Source organism: Heterodontus francisci, unplaced genomic scaffold (assembly GCF_036365525.1).
Source record: "Heterodontus francisci isolate sHetFra1 unplaced genomic scaffold, sHetFra1.hap1 HAP1_SCAFFOLD_278, whole genome shotgun sequence".
Classification (NCBI taxonomy): domain Eukaryota; kingdom Metazoa; phylum Chordata; class Chondrichthyes; order Heterodontiformes; family Heterodontidae; genus Heterodontus; species Heterodontus francisci.
In genome coordinates, this window is record NW_027141343.1 from 1,753,887 (window position 1) to 1,773,194 (window position 19,308).

Here is a 19,308-nt window from a genome sequence, read left to right on the forward strand (position 1 = left end):
CCGAGTAACACCATCGACAACGGGACAGAGAGAAAAACACACAGAAAACCAATAGACTGTGAGGAAGCAAAAGAGAGGGACAGAGAGAGAGACAACGAGACTGAGACGGAGAAACAAGGCATTTGTATGATTGTATTCTCCCTGTTGTCTAAAGGTATTTCGTGGTGTGTAAATATGTTTTCTGTTGTGTAAAGGTTTTCCCTGTTATTGTTTTATTTTCTGTTACTGACCGTCTCCTCACTGTGACCATTTGTCCTGGTTTTATTGTGGCCAACATCACCATCTGGTGGTGGAGAGGAGGCTCTGCAGGAAGGGGTTGACAAAGTGGGAGAGACTCGGCTGGTCCGTGTTTGCAGCTTGTGTTCGTGTGAGCAAAAGTGATTTGTTGCTGATTGATGTGTTCACTAGAAGGAAGAAGCTGATTGCAATCGAGTGCCTTTGGAAGCATCTTGTTATTATGGGTAAATACTTGATGTTTTGAAAGTGAACTGTTTGTGTTATTTGCCCAATGATTTTATAAAAATAGGATTGTAGTCGGATTTCTCAAGAATCCCGGACTCAGCAACACACGTGCTGACGGACTCACCCTCACTGCGCAATAACACAAGGACACGGAGTCACAGCACCGACAATGAGGCAGGCAGAGAAAGACACACAGAAAACCAAGAAGAGATTATCAGTACTCAGAAATGAACAGACAGAGAAAGGTACTGAGCAAACCAGCTGATCGCAATCGAGCGCATCTTGTAATTATAGGGAAGCACTTGATGTTTTGAAAGTGAACTGTTTGTGTTACTATCGAACATAAATAGCAGAGAATGGTTTCGATCCATCGACCTCTGGGTTATGGGCCCAGCACGCTTCCGCTGCGCCACTCTGCTAACTGCTGGCTTAAATTTTAGCTGTCTGTTAGTGAAATATGTTCATTTCCCCAATGTTTTTATAAAAATAGGATTGTCGTCTGAATGCTCAAGAATTCTGGCCTCAGCAACACACGTGCTGACGGACTCACCCTCACTGCACAATGACACAAGGACACGGAGTAACAGCACCGACAATGAGGCAGGCAGAGAAAGACACACAGAAAACCAGGAAGAGATTATCAGGACTCAGAAATGAACAGACAGAGAAAGGTACTGAGCAAACCAGCAAGAGACAGCGAGAGACTGATGAACACCACTTGGAGGGAGCACGGAGGGTGGCAAGGGCACAGAATGTAGTCTGGCTGGGGGATTTCAATGTCTATCACCATGGGTGGCTCGGTAGCACCACTACTGACCATGCTGGTCGAGTCCTAATGGACATAGCTGTTCGATTGGGTCTGCAGTAGGTGGTGAGGGAACTAACAAGAGGGAAAAACATACTTGACCTCATCCTCACCAATCTGCCTGCCGCAGATGCATCAGTCCATGACAGTATTGGTAGGAGTGACCACTGCACAGTCCTTGTGGAGATGATGTCCCGTCTTCACATTGAGGATACCCTCTATCGTGTTGTGTGCCACTACCACTGTGCTAAATGGGATATATTTTGAACAGAACTAGCAATGTATAACTGGGCATCCATGAGGTGCTGTGGACCATTAGCAGCAGCAGAATTGTAGTCAACCACATTCTATAACCTCATGGCCCGGCATATTCCCCCACTCTAACATTACCAACAAGCTGGGGGATCAACCCTAATTCAATGAAGAGTGCAGGAGGGCATGCCAGGAGCAGCACCAGGCATACCTTGAAATGAGGCGTCAGCCTGATGAAGCTACAGCCCAGGACTACTTTCATGCCAAATAGCAGAAGCAGCATGTAATAGACAGGGTGAAGTGATCCCACAACGAACGGATCAGATCTACACCCTGCCACATCCAATGATGAATGGTGGTGGACAATTAAACAAACAACAGGAGGAGGTGGCTCCACAAATATCCCCAACCCCAATGATGGGGGAGCCCAGCACATCAGTGCAAAAGATAAGGATGAAGAATTTGAAACAATCTGCAGCCAGAAGTGCCGGGTTGATGATCCATCTCGGCCTCCTTCTGAAGTCCCCAGCATCACAGATGCCAGTCTTCAGCCAATTCGATTCACTCAACGTGATATCAAGAAACGACTGAAGGCACTGGATACAGCAAAGGCTACGGGCCCTGACAATATTCCGGCAATAGTACTGAAGACATATGCTCCAGAACTTGCCGCGCCCCTAGCCAAGGTGTTCCAGTATAGGCACAATTCTGGCATCTACCCGGCAATGTGGAAGATTGCCCAGGTATGTCCTGTACACAAATAGCAGGACAAATCCAACCCAGCCAATTACTGCCTCATCAGTCTACTCTCAATCATCAGTATAGTGATGGAAGATGTCAACGACGGGGCACTTGCTTTGCAATAACCTGTTCAGTGACGCTCAGTTGGGTTCCGCCAGGGCCATTCAGCTCCTGACCTCATTACAGCCTTGGTTCGAACAAGGACAAAAGAGCTGAACTCAAGAGGTGAGGTGAGAGTGTCTGCCCTTGACATCAAGGTAGCATTTGACTGAGTATGGCATCAAGGAGCCAGAGCAAAACTGGAGTCAATGGGAATCAAGAGGAAAACTCTCCACTGGTTGGAATCGTACCTAGCACAAAGGAAAATGGTTGTGATTGTTGGAGGTCAATCATCTCAGCTCCAGGACATCACTGCTGGAGTTCCTCAGGGTAGTATCCTCGGCCCAACCTTCTTCACTACTTCATCAGTGACCTTCCTTCAATCATAAGGTCAGAAGTGGGGATGTTCACTGATGATTGCAAAATTTAGCACCATTCGCGACTCCTCAGATAGTGAAGCAGTCCATGTAGAAATGCAGCAAGACCTGGACAATATCCAGGCTTGGGCTGATAAGTGGCAAGTAACATTCGCGCCACACAAGTGCCAGGCAATGACCATCTCGAACAAGAGAGAATCTAACGATCTCCCATTGACATTCAACGGCATTACGATCGCTGAATCCCCCACTATCAACTTCCTGGGGGTTCCCATTGACCAGAAACTGAACTGGAGTAGCCTTATAAATAGTGTGACTACATGAGCTGGTCAGAGGATAGGAAGCATGCGGTGAGTAACTCACCTCCTGACTCCCCAAGCCTGTCTACCATTTACAAGGCACAAGTCTGGAGTGTGATGGAATACTATCCACTTGCCTGGATGGGTGCAGCTCCAACAACATTCAAGAAGCTCGACACCATCCAGGACAAAGCAACATGCTTGATTGGCACCCCATCCACAACATTCACTGCCTTCACCACTGACGTACAGTGGCAGCAGTGTGTACCATCTACAAGATGCACTGCAACAATGCACCAAGGCTACTCAGGCAGCACCTTCCAAACCTGCATCCTCTACTGCCTAGAAGGACAAGGGCAGCAGATGCATGGGAATACCACCACCTGAAAGTTCTCCTCCAAGCTACACATCATCCTGACTTGGAACTATATCGCCATTCCTTCACTGTCGCTGGGTAAAATTCCTGGAACTCCCTTCCTAATAGCACTGTGGGTGTACCTACCCCACATGGACTGCAGTGGTTCAGGAAGGAAGCTCACCACCACCTTCTCATGGGCAATTAGGGATGGACTATAAATGCTGGCCTGGCTGGCGACGTCCACATCCCATGAAACAATTAATTAAATACAATAACAGCTCATCTCAATTCCTAGTATTTCTAAATCCCACCAGTCCAACATAAGCTGAACAATTATTGCATGTTGTGATTGACGGTCTGGTCTGTAAACTGCACTGCATCACAGATTGCTGACATTTGCTAACTGGAAGAGAGAACTGCAAAATCGGGACAGTAGTTCACATAGTCTGTCAGTGTGAAAGAATCAGGCAATGTGAGGTAATAGAATTTGTCTGTAAATGTTACACTCATATTGCTTTATATTTTTATATTGAAAATAAAAGTAATCATTTCGTGAAAATAGTGACATGTTATCCAAACTTTGGTCGCCAGTTGTTTTCGTCTTGCACTCAGCAGGGCAATCCGCAAGAATACCAATTTAAGGGAAAACAACAACTTTCTTCTGTATGAGAAGAGAGTGCTGATTGGTTGGCAAGTGAACTCTGATTGGGCGACGCATTGCCATTCAGAATGCATCAGTTTATGGTAACTGACAGATAACTGCCCAGCTTTGTTTGAAATTTAAACCAGGCAGCCTGACTCTGATTGGTCAAGGCATTGCCCTGTGGAATGAGCCAGTGAATGGCTGTCACTTATTTTGTTTAGCTGAAACTGGCACAACATGTGTGCATATTCTTTCTGTCTGCAAAGAACAGGGCCCTGTGTATTAATATATGTAGCTTACAGTACACACCAATGCACCACACTGCGAGCCCTACTGACAGTCTTAAATCGGTTGTCAGTGTAATTCTTAGTACACTGAGAATTATTTAGCAAATGTTGCCCTATTGTGGAATCACATCTCATGTTGGATACTGTGTTTTGAGTTTTGCAAGCACGGGTTGGTTGGGTAGGGCCCATTGCGAACAGCGGAAGGGACATGTTATTTGATACAATCCGCCAGTTTTGGGATGTACGGTCTAGAAACCTAGCATCACACTGGTATTGAAATTCATATATCACGTTACTTATTTGTGTGATAGGCAGGACGTCTCTTTTGCTTGACAGCAGCATCCTGTTAGTGGCGAACACCACACTTGTTGCCCCTGCATAGTAACAGCAGGAAACAGCGAGCTTCACCTGTTACTCAAATATTGGGGATATATTACCTTTCCAGGGTAATTTGAGGGAGACTGGGCACTTTTCAGGGCTCAAAATGACGTCCTTCAGCCCGTTTATAGGTTTGTGTGATATACAGATAGAAATGATCTGATCAGTGTAACCATTGTAATGCAGGATGTCTTTGATTCGCCCTATTTCAGAATCAAGCTTGCATGGTGAGCAAATGGCTCAGCCCTATTTATGAGGTTTTCGATAAGACTCCGTGGTTACGGAGGGAGGGAGGTGGTTACGGAGGGAGGGAGGTGGTTACGGAGGGAGGGAGGGAGGTGATTACGGAGGGAGGGAGGTGGTTACGGAGGGAGGGAGGGAGGTGGTTACGGAGGGAGGGAGGTGGTTACGGAGGGAGGGAGGGAGGTAGTTACGGAGGGAGGAGGGAGGTTGGGACAGGTGAGAACACATAAGGATTTAGAAACAAGGATGAGTATTTTGAAATAAAAGCAAGAAATGCTGGAACCACTCAGCAGGTCTGAGGATTTTGAGGTTGAGTTGTTGCTGGACCAGGAGCCAATGTCGGTCAGTGATTGGTTGCCGAGAAGGCCAATCTTATAGCTCATGGAACTGTAAGAATCCCAACGCGTGCATTGATCTGGGAAGGTAGGTTTGCGGTAGACCGTGGTAGAAAACCCCTTAGCAGATTTCTCAACTAGTACATCAAGGAAAGGGAGCTCATTTGACAGCTCCATTCCAAAGGTGAATTTGAGTGTAGGATGGAGCCCATGAAGACGTGCAAGGAAATTATTTCATGCAGCTGCGGATTCAAATATAGCAAATGTATCATCTACATATTGGAAATATGCAAGAGGAAGGAGGTTAGGTGTCATTCCCTTAAAAACAGGTTTGTCATGGAATCCAACAAAGATGTTTGTGAGAGCTGGGCCTGGAGGGGATCCCATGGCAACACCAGCGATACATGGTGTCAATAAAACTGAACTCAACTGTGCAAGTTGCCGAGTTCATAAGTTCAATGAATACTGATTCACACAATGGTGGCGGGTCTAGATCACCATGATATAGCACTGCAGTGCAAATATCTATGGCTTCCTGAAGTGGTACATTGGTGAATAGGCTAGCAATGTCAAATGACACATGGACACGGCATTGCTATCGATATGCAAGTCCTGTATGGTCTTCACAAATGTGAAGGAATCCTTCACTGTGTATGTGGAGAACTTGCTCAAAAACTGGTTGTAACAATTTGCCCAACCATTTGGCAAATTCATTTCAGGATACTATTTACATTGCTTCAAATAAAGAAAACACAACGACACAAAGAATTGAGCACAACGCTGAAAGTTTCACAGCAAATAGTCAAGTGGGAAAAGGATGAAATACAGAAAGAAAAAGCCTAAAATACTGAAAACACTCAGCCAGTCCGGAAACAACTGTGGAGAAGAGAAGCTCGGGTTAATGGTCCAGTTCTGTGACCCTTCTATAGACCTGAAACATTGCTCCTACCTTCCTCTCTCCACAGATACTGCTGGAACTGCTGAGTGTTTCCAGAATCTTCTGTTATTATTCAGATTTCCAGTGTGTGCAGTATTTCTCTTTTTGAAAATAAAATATTCCCTGAGAGGAATGGAACTTTACATAAAAAATAGGAGTAGGCCATTCGACCCATCGAAATAGCTCTGCCATTCAATAAGATCACAGCTGATCTCCTACATCAACTCCATCTTCCCACACTAGCACAGATCCCTTGATTCCCTTAGTATCCAAAAACCTATCGATCTCTCTCTTGGATATACCCAATGATTGAGCATCCACATCTCTCGAGTCACAGAGAGATACAGCACTGAAAATGGCCCTTCGGCCCACCGAGTCTATGCCAACCAACAACCACCCATTTATACTAATCCTACACTAATCCCATATTCCTACCACATCCTCACCGACGCTATATTTCCCTCCCACCTACCTATACTGGGGACAATTTATCATGGCCAATTTACCTACCAACAAGTCTTTTGGCTTGTGGGAGGAAACCAGAGCACCTGGAGAAAACCCACACAGACACAGGGAGAACCTGCAAACTCCACACAAGCAGTATCCAGAATTGAACCCGGGTTGCTGGAGCTGTGAGGCTGCGGTGCTCACCACTGCGCCACTGTGCCGCCCATAATGTGTGATCTCACCAAGGCTCTGTCTAATTGCAGTCAAACTTCTTTATTCTTATAAAAACTCTTCACAATGTTGAACACAACTATTAACTGCCATTCTGCTCTAAGAAGAAGGACCCCAGCTTCACACACCCCAGACCCCTATTCTTTCCACATTAGCTGAATTCCTGCATTTCTGATACCATTCCAGTAAATCTCCTCTGCACCCTCTCTAAGGCCTTGACATTCCTGCTAAAGTGTGGAGCATGGAATTAGACACAACGCTCTAACTGAGGCCTATAACCAGTGAGATTTATAAAGGTCCAGCGTAAATTCCTTGTCTGTGTCCCGTACTCCCATTTCTGGTTTCTGACTCAATGTCGGCTCTGAGCTGTTGAAACTGCCTGAATAAATATTTCCACCCAACAAAGCGCTCGGAATGTGAGAAGGGACAAAGTGAGTGACCAAGTACATCAACTCCAAATAAAACTCCACCATGTAGTGAAAACACTCGAAACACAACGGCTCTTTTAAGAGCCACCCACAATCTCTCTGAAAAAGCTGCACCAACATCTCTCTGGAATTGGTTTATTTCATTGGTTTTAATGCTCAGTAACTCTCTGGAACTTTCTCACTGTCTTTGTGTTTTCTGTTTCAATCTGGTATGGAGATTCTGGGAAGATGAGTTTCACTGCCTGGGAGGATCTTTGTGGTTTTCCTGCAGAAACACAAAACAAAGTCTCTTTTCAGAGTCAGCCACCGCCTCATAGGGACAGCAGTGACCTGGGAACGGGAGCTGGGGTGTGTTTTATGCCGGAAATAACAGTTAATGATTTATGTTGTGCTCTCGTTATATTCCAATCTCTGAATTGAGCCTTTCCACCTCACCAGGGTTATGGGGAGAGTTTTCATCGTTTCTTATCCAAACGTACAGACGATGTTATAAAGTTGCTGATTTACCCAGATGGCGGATTCTCCCCTCACAGTGAAAAGTAACATCGCACCTTCACATCTGCCCATTGTTTTATAATTGAATTATTAGTCAATTGGAATTATTTGTGATGTTATTTCCCCCGAGACGGTGTTTCCTGCAGTGAAACTGATCAGTTTCAGCTCAGTCATTCAGGGACCTGGAATTCCTGCAGTTTGAGCCCGTTGGAACCACAGCCCACTTCTGATCGGTCACCCTCTTCTCATAAAGTCAGTGACAGCCATTCGCCCCATTCAGTCCATGTCGGGTTTCCAATCTGTTCAGTCCCCGACTCGATCCCCAAAGCCCTGCATAATCCCTTTGGGTCAAAATGACCGTTGCAGGAATCGAAACTGCAATCTTCTGCTAACATCACAGAATATACCAAAGACAGACGCCTTATCCATTGGGCCACACGGCCATTAGCTCATCTGAGTGATTCAATTAGAGAACCTCGAAGCACAAAATACAAAAAATCATTGGTTGAACCTGTCAACCTGGCAGAATATTTGAATTTGTGAAAACCGCCAATTTCACTTTGGAAAAGAAGTGATCGACTGGAAAAGTACATAAAAATCTATTTTCCCGTAGCGGTTAAAATAAACTTTTAAAACACAATTTTGCTTTTACCGACTCAAATTGCTGCTGCTATTTTATGAACAGCTTTATTTTGCCAATTTTTGTCAACTTCTCATCCGTAACTGACAGTAAAAGATTCCGTTCAGCAATCTTTCACGCGACAAATAACTCAAACTCGGTGTGGAAGTAATAAATTACAGACTATTGGTAATTCCCCTTCACACAGGCTTCAGGGGAACAGTGAGAAGCCACTGAAATAGTTGCTTCATCCTTTTAAAAGGTTCCCATTCTGTCTTGGTATTGACATGTTGGAATCAGATTTGTATTTAACAAGATATTTCTGTGAAAACAAAATCCTCAACAGACCAGCTGGGAATCTGGGAATCACTGAAGTAAAATAAAAGGCTTTTGATTGAGAAGACGGGACCTTCTCACCAGCAGCCGGGTTACATTCCCCTCACATCCTTATACAGTGAGCAGCTCTTTCCCTCGAGAAATAGACAGCAGCAGTTGGAAGTTCAGTAAAAGGATCGGTTCATTGAGACAAGTTTCTGACTGACAGGTGGTGCTGAATATTAATACAAGAAGGTCCTGGAATGGGAAACAAGTGTCCAGAGTGGGGTCTGAATTCAGGACAGGGAAATGGCCAGCACTGACACAGATCATTTCATTATTACATTGATATCTGACTGTCGAAAAGTAGAAGCGAGTTAAACACATGATGGTGAAAGGAATGGAAGATGATGCTGGTTGTTCTAGATGAAGAGGGATAGACAGAGGTGTGGGTACAGCAGACTTCAGACAGTAATCAGCCCTTTCAGATACTGTGGGAGGATCTGAAAAGAGCCTTTGGGTATTTGATAAAATCCTGGCAGATTGACTTGGTTTTGGTGCCCGGAGCGCTGGTTTTCTTGGGCAGCAGCACGGCCTGGATATTCAGCAGCACCCCGCCCTCAGTGTCCTGGAATCAAAAGCAAGTGTCCAAAGTGGGACCTGAAATCAGGATAGGGAAAAAAGCTCTTTGTTTAAAAACCTTCAAATAGCTACCTTGTAATTGGTCAGGTTACTAATGTTTTAGTTAGTGTAATTTATGAATAATTACTAATTAGAAAGGGCTGTTTGGACAGAGTGTAAAGCTGTGAGTTGATGTGTGAGGGACTTCACTGACTCGGGGAAGGAGATGCTCTTTGGTCTCTCTTTTCTTTTCTGCCTTTTCAGCCTCCATGGTACAGGGGAAGAAGCTGATCGGTGAGTAACTGGTAAATTATTCTACTTATTACACTTATTACACGAGCAATAATGAGTTTGTAAAGCTAAGTAATGGCAGGGCAGCTCGAAAAGTAAAAGTTCGAAATTGGGGGAAGGCAAATTTTACAAAACTGAGAGGTGATTTGGTGGATGTGGACTGGATACAACTACTTGAAGGAAACCCAAAGATGTTTTATCAGTCCATTAAGAGCAAGAGGATAACTAAGGAAAGGGTACGGCCTATCAGAGATGTACAAGGGAACTTCTGTGTGGATCCAGAAGATGTGGGCGGGGTTCTTAATGAGTTTTTTGTCTCTGCCTTCACAAAGGAGAGGGATGATGCAGACATTGTTGTAAAAGAAGAGGAGTGTGAAATATTAGATACGATAAGCATAATGAGAGTGGAAGTACTAGAGGGTCTGACATCCTTGAAAATGAATAAATCACCAGGGCCAGATGGTTTGCATCTGAGATTGTTAAAGGAAGCCAGGGAGGAAATAATGGATGCGCTGAGGATCATCTTCAAATCCTCAGTGGATATGGGGGAGGTGCAGGAGGATTGGAGGTCTGCGAACGTTGTACTATTATTTTAAAAGGATGTGAGGGATAGGCCAAATAATTATAGACCGGTCAGTCTGACCTCGGTGGTGGGTAAATTATTAGAATCAATTCTGAGGGACAGGATAAACTGCCACTTAGAAAGGCAGATTAATCAGGGATAGTCAGCATGGATTTGTAAAGGGAAGGTCATGTCTCACTAACTTGACTGAGTTTTTTGAGGAAGTAACAAGGAACATTGATGAGGATAGTGCAGTGGATGTGGTTTACACGGATTTTAGTAAGGCATTTGATAAGGTCCCACTGGTCAGTAAAATGAAAGCCCATGGGATACAGGGGAATGTGGCAGGTTGGATCCAAAATTCACTCAGTGGCAGGAAACAAAGGATAGTTATCGACGGATGTTTTTGCGAATGGAAAGCGGTTTTCAGTGGCATTCCACAGGGCTCTGTGTTGGGTCTCTTGCTGTTTGTGGTATATATTAATGATTTGGAATTAAATGTGGGAGCTATGATTGGGAAATTTGCTGATGACACAAAAATTGGCCGTGTAATTGATAGTGAGGAGGATAGCTGTAGACTTCAGAATGATATGAATGGATTAGTTGAGTGGGTGGAAAAATGGCAAATGGAATTCAATCTGGAGAAGTGTGAGGGAATGCATTTGGGGAGGGCAAACAAAGCAAGGGAATACTCAATAAACGGGAAGATATTGAGAGGGGTAGAAGAAGTGAGAGACTTTGGAGTGCATGTCCACAGGTCCCTGAAAGTGACAGGAAAGGTAGATAGAGTGGTGAAGAAGGCATATGGAATGCTTTCCTTTCTTGGTCGACAAAAGCAGGGATGTAATGCGAGAACTGTTTAAAACGGTGGTTTGGCCACAGCTGGAGTATTGCGTACAGTTCTGGTCATCACATTACAGAAAGGACATAATTGCTGTGGAGAGAGTACAGAGGAGATTTACAAGAATGATACTGTGGGTGGCTCTGAAAAGAACCTTTGGGTATTTGATAAAATCCTGGCAGATTGCCTTGGTTTTGGTGCCCGGAGCGCTGGTTTTCTTGGGCAGCAGAATGGCCTAGCTATTAGGCAGCACCCAGCCCTGAGTGATGGTCACCCCTCCCAGCAGCTTGGTGAGCTCCTCGACATTCTGGACAGCCAGCTGCAGGTGTCTGGGGATGATGCGGGTCTTCTTGTTGTCCCGGGCCGCGTTACCAGCCAACTCGAGGATTTCAGCGGTCAGATACTCGAGCACAGCAGCCAGATAGACCGGGGCTCCGGCACCCACACGCTCAGCATAGTTGCCCTTTCTCAGGAGCCTGTGAACATGGCCCACCGGGAACTGCAGTCCAGCCCGGGAGGAGCAAGACTTGGCCTTGGACCGATCTTTCCCGCCGGTCTTTCCTCTTCCAGACTTTTCTTTTCCAAAAATAGACTTGAGGACATTCCGTGCAGACCACTGCCTGATGGATTGGTGGTCAAAGGTGTTTTTCCACACAAACAGTTCCACGAAGGCACAGTCCAACTGGATGGAGCGTTCCGTGGCAATGTGACCAGATCCATCCTTCGCAACACCGGGGTCAGATAGAACCTCAGCACGTAGTGACACTTGGTGTTTGCATACTGGGGCTCTACGCACAGCTTGATGCAGCCACATACTAAGGCGGCCATCAGGTTGAGGGCGACGTTGAGTATATTTTTTCGCCTTTATCCAGAGGTTTGAACATCGTGTCCCTCCAGACCCGGTCCATTTTGCATCTTCAGATAAAGCGGGAAATGGCTGGGTGATCGCCACAGCACAGGAGTGGGGTATGGGCCAGACCTGTGCCTCTTACAGCAACAACGTGAGCACCTTGCACCTGATGACCAGGTTCTTACCCATAATAGAGAGTGATCGCTGCTCCCACTTGCTCAGTTTATGTTATACCCTGGCTACTCGCTCCTCCCAGGTTTTGGTGCACCTCCCGGCCCTTAAAAACCATATCCCCAGCACCTTCAGGTAGTCTGACCTGACAGTGAAGGGGACAAAGGATGGGTCAGCCCAGTTTCCAAGGAACATGCCCTCGCTCTTGCCATGGTTAACATTGGCTCCCGAATCCAGTTCGAACTGGTCGCAGATGCTCATCAGTCTGTGAATGGACAGCGGATCCGATCAGAATACTGCAACATCATCCATGTACAGGGAGGCTTTGACCTGAGTGACTCCACTGCCTGGGATTGTCACCCCTCTTATGCTCGCATCCTTCCAAATAGACTCAGCAAAGGGTTCGATACAGCAAACACACAAGGCAGGGGAAAGAGGACAGCCCTGACTGACTCCAGATTTGATTGGAAACTTTCTGATTCCCACCCAATCTTTTGGACTGTACTACTGATGTTTGTGTAGAGCAGTTTGATCCAATTGCAGATTCCCTCCCCAAACCCCATTTTGGAGAGCATATCCATCATGTATGTGTGCGATATGCTGTCAAAAGCCTTCTCCTGGTCCAGGCTGATGAGGCAGGTGTCCACCTTCCTGACCCATACATAGGTGATCGTATCCCTGAGTAGCATGACACTATCAGAGATCTTCCTGCTGGGTACAGTACAGGTCTGGTCAGGGTGAATCACCAACTCCAGAGCAGAGTTGACTCGACTGGCGATGACTTTCGACAGAACCTTGTAGTCTACATTAAGCAGTGAGATGGGCCGCCAATTTCTGATTTCTGCCCTCTCACCCTCCTGCTTGTAGATGAGGGTGATGATGCCTTTCCTCATGGATTCTGACATGCTGCCGGCCAGGAGCGTACTCTCGTACACTTCCAGCAGGTCTGGGCTGACCCAGTACCACAGGGCCGAATACAACTCAACTGGTAAGCCGTCGCTTCCGGGAGTTTTCTTCGTCTCAAAAGACTTGATGGCCTTTGTCAGCTTGTCCAGAGTTAGCGGTTTGTCCAGATTCTCCTGCATGCTGTCATCTAAGACCTCTGTGATAGATGACAGGAAGGACTGGGAGGACGTGCTGTCCATAGACTTCACGTCTTACAGCCCAGCATTCAAGGATTTGCTAATCCTTAGGATGTCGGACTGCGAATTTGTGACCGAGCCATCCTCTTCCTTCAAGCTGCTGATCACAGAGCTCTCTCTGTGTACCTTTTGGAAGAAGAAACGCGAGCACGTCTCATCCTGCTCAATGGAGCAGACTCTGGATCGGAGGATGATCTTGGAGGCGTCCGTGGCAAAGAGCGAGGCCTGCTGGCTCTTCACCTCTTGGAAGTCCTCCTTGACCTCAACCCCCATCGACTGCAGCCAGAGCAGATTTTGCATTCTTTTCTGCAGTGCGGACATTTCCCTCTGTCTCTCTCACCCTCTGAACACCTTTGGAGATAAAGAACCTCTTGATGTTCTCCTTGATCACTTCCCACCAGTTCACCGGATACTCAAAGAGGGTCTCACTGTTCTCCAACTTTTTTAATCTCTTTTGAGTTCCTCAATGTTCTCTGGGGTTAGCAGTGTAGCATTGAGCTTCCATGTCCCCCTGCCAACCCGCTGGTCATCCTGTAAGTGACAGTCAACCAGTAAGAGGCAGTGGTCGGAGAAGAACACCGGCTTGACGTCGGTGGATCTGACCGTGAAAGCAGGGGACACATACAGGAAGTCAATCCTGGAACGGGCAGACCCGTCCGATCTTGACCAGGTGTATCTACGCTGCTCTCTGTCTGCAGGTTTGCTGAAGACATTGTGCAGTTTGGCATTTTATACTGTTTCCTTTAAGAATCTGGGCGGAGCGTCCAGTTTTCTGTCGTCACTGCCAGATCGTCCAGCTGCATCAATGATGCAGTTGAAGTCACCTCCAAGAATGATCGGCCTGGATGTCGCCAGCAGCAGTGTGAGTTGCTGGAGGATGGTCAGCCACTCGCTGTATTGGACCGGGGCATATACGTTGCTTAACTGGAGCGGAGCATTGTTGTACATTACATCTGCTACGAGAAGGCGACCGCCCACCAGCATCTTAACTTCAGAGATGGTTAAGTTGCCTTCCCGCAGCAGAATCCCCAGGCCGGAGGAACAGGAACCATTTCCTCTGGACCAGATCGATGACCCATGGGATCACCATCGTGACCATTGCCTGGAAGTGCTGCGGTGCAGGATTCCACACTCCTGACGAAACAGTACGCCAGCTTTGACCTTTGCGAAGTCATCCAAGGTTGAAACACATCACGTGGTGGATTTAACACAATGCATGTTAATCGAAGCAATCTTTATATCCACTATAAAGTTGGGTGTTGCTTCCCACACCAGGTGTCCTTGCTAGTCCCGGTCCTTGAGTATGTTCCTGCATACCCATAGTGTACGCAAGCTGTTTCACATTCGTTGAGCCCAGAAACCCCTCATGGTTATTCATGAGGGTTTTGTTCCACTGGGGTGACATCGGCGGGTGGGGGGTCGGGTCTTGTCGGCAGCAAGGCTTGGGTTGTCCTCTATTGTTGGTGTCTTTCCCCTCGGTCCCTCCTCGAAGACATCACTGTTCCTGACTTCCCGGAGCTGGAGCTGGAGTGCGCAGGACACTTCGCTGCTCTCGGTCTCCCGGAGCTGGGGTGCACTGAGCATCTCCTTGGGTTCCATGCTTTTGGTTTGGGGTGCGCTGGGCGTGTCACATCTTCCAGTGCCCCGGAGCTGGTGGGCTTTATCTTCCAGCTCCTTTGAGTTCTGCTGCTTCTTTTGGAGGTGCCATCGTTCCGGCCCTTCCTCGTCCAGTGAGGAGGAGCTGCTGTAGTCTGTCTCAGACGGTAGCCTCCTCTTGCCACTGGTTTGGGTGGTGACCTGTTCTCTTTTTGGAGGTTTTTTCTTTGTGGTCTTCCTTTGTACCACCTGCCACTGACCTGTTTGTCCATCTGCTACCTCCTCCTCCATTAATTCTGTCTGTGGAGGAGGAGTTTCCAGGCACGGAGTAGGTGTTGGGTCACTGGTTGCAGCTGCCTCCCCTTTCTTCTCTTTCTCAGATAGACTTTCATCGCTGTGGGGAGGATTGCTTGTTTCCCTCCCAGCACCAGACATGTTCACCGTTCCTTAACCCGGTCTTTCCTTGATCCTTGCTGCCTGAGCATAACTGAGGCAGCGTTTGGGCAGGTTTTGTAGAGGCGGCCTGCCCCACCTCACATGTTGCAGTACTTACAATGATTACAGTCCTTGGTCTGATGGCCTTCCTTCTTGCAGTTCTTGCAGACGACTGTGCTGCAGTTAGCTGCCACGTGACCAGATTTGCCGCAGGTACGACAAACTCTGGGCTGCTCCGCATAGACCATGAAGCCTCGACTTCCCCCGAAAGCGAAGCTGGAGGGAGGATGGATGATGGCTCCGTTGGCATCGACCTTCAAGTTCACCTTGACCTGCCGCTAGCTGGTCCAAATCCAAATGGGTCCTTGACATCAGTGCTGCCGCCGGCCACCTCAACATACCTGGTGAGGAAGGTGAGTACATCCACGACAGGAACATGGGGGTTGTAGAGGTGGCTTCTCACCACCCGGTCACGTGGCGATGGCAGTGTGAAGAGCGGCTCCACTGTGAGGATTGACAGCGGCGCCTGGTTTCCCTTCTCCTTGAACACCTTCAGGAACTTGATGCATCCGCCATGTTCTTGGACGTCACGTCAAAATATCCACTGCTGGGGAAGTCCTGCAGGCAGAAGATGTTTACAGCTTGGAATCCACAGCAATCAATAAGGATTTTCTTCATGAAGAAGATACGATCAACCAGTGCGTCTCCATCATTATCCTTCACTGCCACCCGAACGATGTTACACACTCCCTGGCCTGAAGTTACAGAATAGGTTACAGCCATTTTACTCAAAAACTTACCTGAGACAGGATCATGGTCTCTCCCCTGCTCCTCTTCCAGACATTTCCACAATCTTACAAATACTTTCACAAAGAGTGAGGAATTCCTCCCGCACTTCCCTGCTTTACCTTCTGGAGGAATGCAGTCCGGCTACTTCTGATTGGTTACTGTCTGCTGAGTCTCATTGGCTGGTTCATGTCACCAATCAGGTAGCTGCTATTTCGCCGATCATCAAAGGGCAATGAGAAAATGGGGCGGAGATTGACAGTGGCAAATTGTCAGAGCTGAAATCCATTCACAAATTTGAAAAGCCCGCAAAAATATTTGTGAAACAAGGAACAGCTGAAATATAATAAATAATATGGTCTAAAGAGTAAAATGTATTTCACTCTCTCCTTATATTGTGTTTCTCCTCATTGTCCGTCACAGATACCAGACTTACTTTCCTTCCGGGGGCGGAGCGGAGAGGAGTGGACCTGTGGGGAGAACGCCAAGAGCAGAACCAATAAATTGAGCCCTAGGATCGCGGCCCAGTCACTCACCTTCCGGGAGAGGACTGGACCTGTGGGGAGAACACCGAGAGTGGAGCCGATAAATTGAGCCCGAGGATCGTGGCCCAGTCACTCACCTTCCGGGAGTGGAGCGGACCTGTGCGGAGAACACCGAGAGTGGAGCCGATAAATTGAGCCTGAGGATCGCGGCCTAGTCACTCACCTTCCAGGTGAGAAGCGGAGAGCAGTCCAGGCACGCCGGAGTTTGAAAACAAAGGAGCTGTGATGTCACAGGAAGGCTGCAAGGTGATTGGTTGGTGAGTATCTGCTGTCAGGGAGTTACTCTAAATAGCTGGGTAAGTAACTAAAAGTAAAGGGAAAGGTCTACAGTTTTTTCAATAAAGGAGGTCGTGTTTTTTGGGGGAGAATCAAGGTCCCTAGTGTAAATAATTTAATTTTTGGGTAATTTAAGGGGATAAATTAAGGGTAAGTTATGGCAGGGCAGCTCATCAATGTGGAGTGATCCTCCTGTGCAATGTGGGAAGTCAGGGACACTTCAAGTATCCAGGACGAACACGTGTGCAGGAAGTGTCTCCAGCTGCAGCGACTCGAAATCCACGTTTCGGATCTGGAGCGGCGTCTGGAGATACTGTGGAGCATCCGCGAGGCTGAGATCATCATGGATAGCACGTATAGGGAGGTGGTCACATCGCAGGTAAAGACTGCTCAGGTAGAAAGGGAATGGGTCACCACCAGGCGGAGTAGAAGAACTAGGCAGGTAGTGAAGGAGTCCCCTGGATCCATCTACCTTTCTAACAGATTTTCCACTTTGAATACTATTGGGGGAGATAGCTTCTCAGGGGAATGCAGCAAGAACCAAGTCTGTGGCACCACAGGTTGATCAGCTGCACAGGAGGGGAGGAAAAGGAGTAGAAGAGCTGTGATAGGGGATTCTATCGTAAGAGGTACAGATAGGCATTTCTGTGGCTGCATACGTGACTCCAGGATGGTATGTTGCCTCCCTGGTGCATGGGTCAAGGATGTCACAGAGTGGCTGCAGGACAAGGGGGAGGGTGAACAGTCAGAGGTCATGGTACACATTGGCACCAATGACATAGGTAGAAAGAGGGATGAGGTCCTGCAACCAGAATTTAGGGAGCTAGATAGCAGATTAAAAAGCAGGACCTCAAAGGTTGTAATCTCTGGATTACTCCCAATGCCACATGCTAATGAGTATAGGAATAAGAGGGTAGAGCAGATGAATGCATGGCTGAGGATATGGTGCAGGAGGGAGGGCCTTAATTTCCTCGACCACTGGGTCTGTTTCTGGCAAAGGTGGGACCTATACAAGTTGGACGGGTTGCACCTGAACTGGAACGGGACCAACATACTTGCTGGGAGGTTTGCTAGTGCTGTTTTGGGGGGTAGGGGGGGTTGAAACTAATTTGGCAGGGGGGTCGGATACAGAGTGGAGGTACAGTAGGGGGTTAAACACAGTCAAATTTAAAAGAGAAACTGAGTCAGTCTGGAAGGCAGAGCAAATATAGACCTGTTACGGCACAAGTGAAAAATGCAAGGCTGGATTGCATCTATTTTAATGCAAGGAGTCTTACTAATAAGGCAGATGAATTGAGGGTGATGATTTGCGCATGGGATTATGATCTTATTCCTATCACAGAGACATGGTTGAGGGAGGAGCTGGACTGGCAGCTCAGTATTCCAGGGTACAGAATCTACAGGCAAGACAGGTGAGGGAGTAAAAGAGGAGGTGGCATTGCACTGTTGATCAAGGAGTCAATTACTGCAGTAAGGAAGGATGATATCTTAGAAATTCCTCAAATGAGGCCATATGGGTAGAACTTAAAAACAAAAAGGGGACAATCACTTGGCTCGGAGTGTACTCCAGGCCTCTAAACAGACAGGAAGAGATAGAGGAGAAAATATGTAGGCAAATCTCAGAGAGGTGGAAGAATCTTCTTCTTCTTTGGCCTCCTTGTCTCGAGAGACAATGGGTAAGCACCTGGAGGTGGTCAGTGGTTTGTGAAGCAGCACCTGGAGTGGCTATAAAGGCCAATTCTAGAGTGATAGACTCTTCCACAGGTGCTGCAGATAAAATTGGTTGTCAGGGCTGTTACACAGTTGGCTCTCCCCTTGCGCTTCTGTCTTTTTTCCTGCCAACTGCGAAGTCTCTTCGACTCGCCACATTTCAGCCCCACCTTTATGGCTGCCCGCCAGCTCTGGCGATCACTGGCAACTGACTCCCACGACTTGTGATCAATGTCACAGGACTTCATATCGCGTTTGCAGACGTCTTTTAAGCGGAGACATGGACAGCTGGTGGGTCTGATACCAGTGATGAGCTCGCTGTACAATGTGTCCTTGGGGATCCTGCCATCTTCCATGTGGCTCACATGGCCAAGCCATCTCAACTGCCACTGGCTCACTAGGGTGTATATGCTGGGGATGTGTTGGAGATACGGTCCTGCCACCTGATGCCAAGGATTCTCCGGAGGCTGCGAAGATGGAATGAATTGAGACTTCGCTCTTGGCTGACATACGTTGTCCAGGCCTCGCTGCCATAGAGCAAGATACTGAGGACACAGGCTTGATACATTCGGACTTTTGTGTTCCGTGTCAGTGCGCCATTTTCCCACACTCTCTTGGCCAGTCTGGACATAGCAGTGGAAGCCTTTCCCATGCACTTGTTGATTTCTGCATCGAGAGACAGGTTACTGGTGATAGTTGAGCCTAGGTAGGTGAACTCTTGAACCACTTCC

General features: G+C 47.3%; 1 non-coding gene across 1 annotated transcript; it reads right to left on the reverse strand.

Moving 5' to 3' along the window:
- Positions 1-809: 809 nt before the first annotated feature.
- trnam-cau (transfer RNA methionine (anticodon CAU)) lies at positions 810-881 on the reverse strand. The gene has a single exon. It is a non-coding gene; the product is annotated as a tRNA-Met (tRNA).
- Positions 882-19,308: the final 18,427 nt, after the last annotated feature.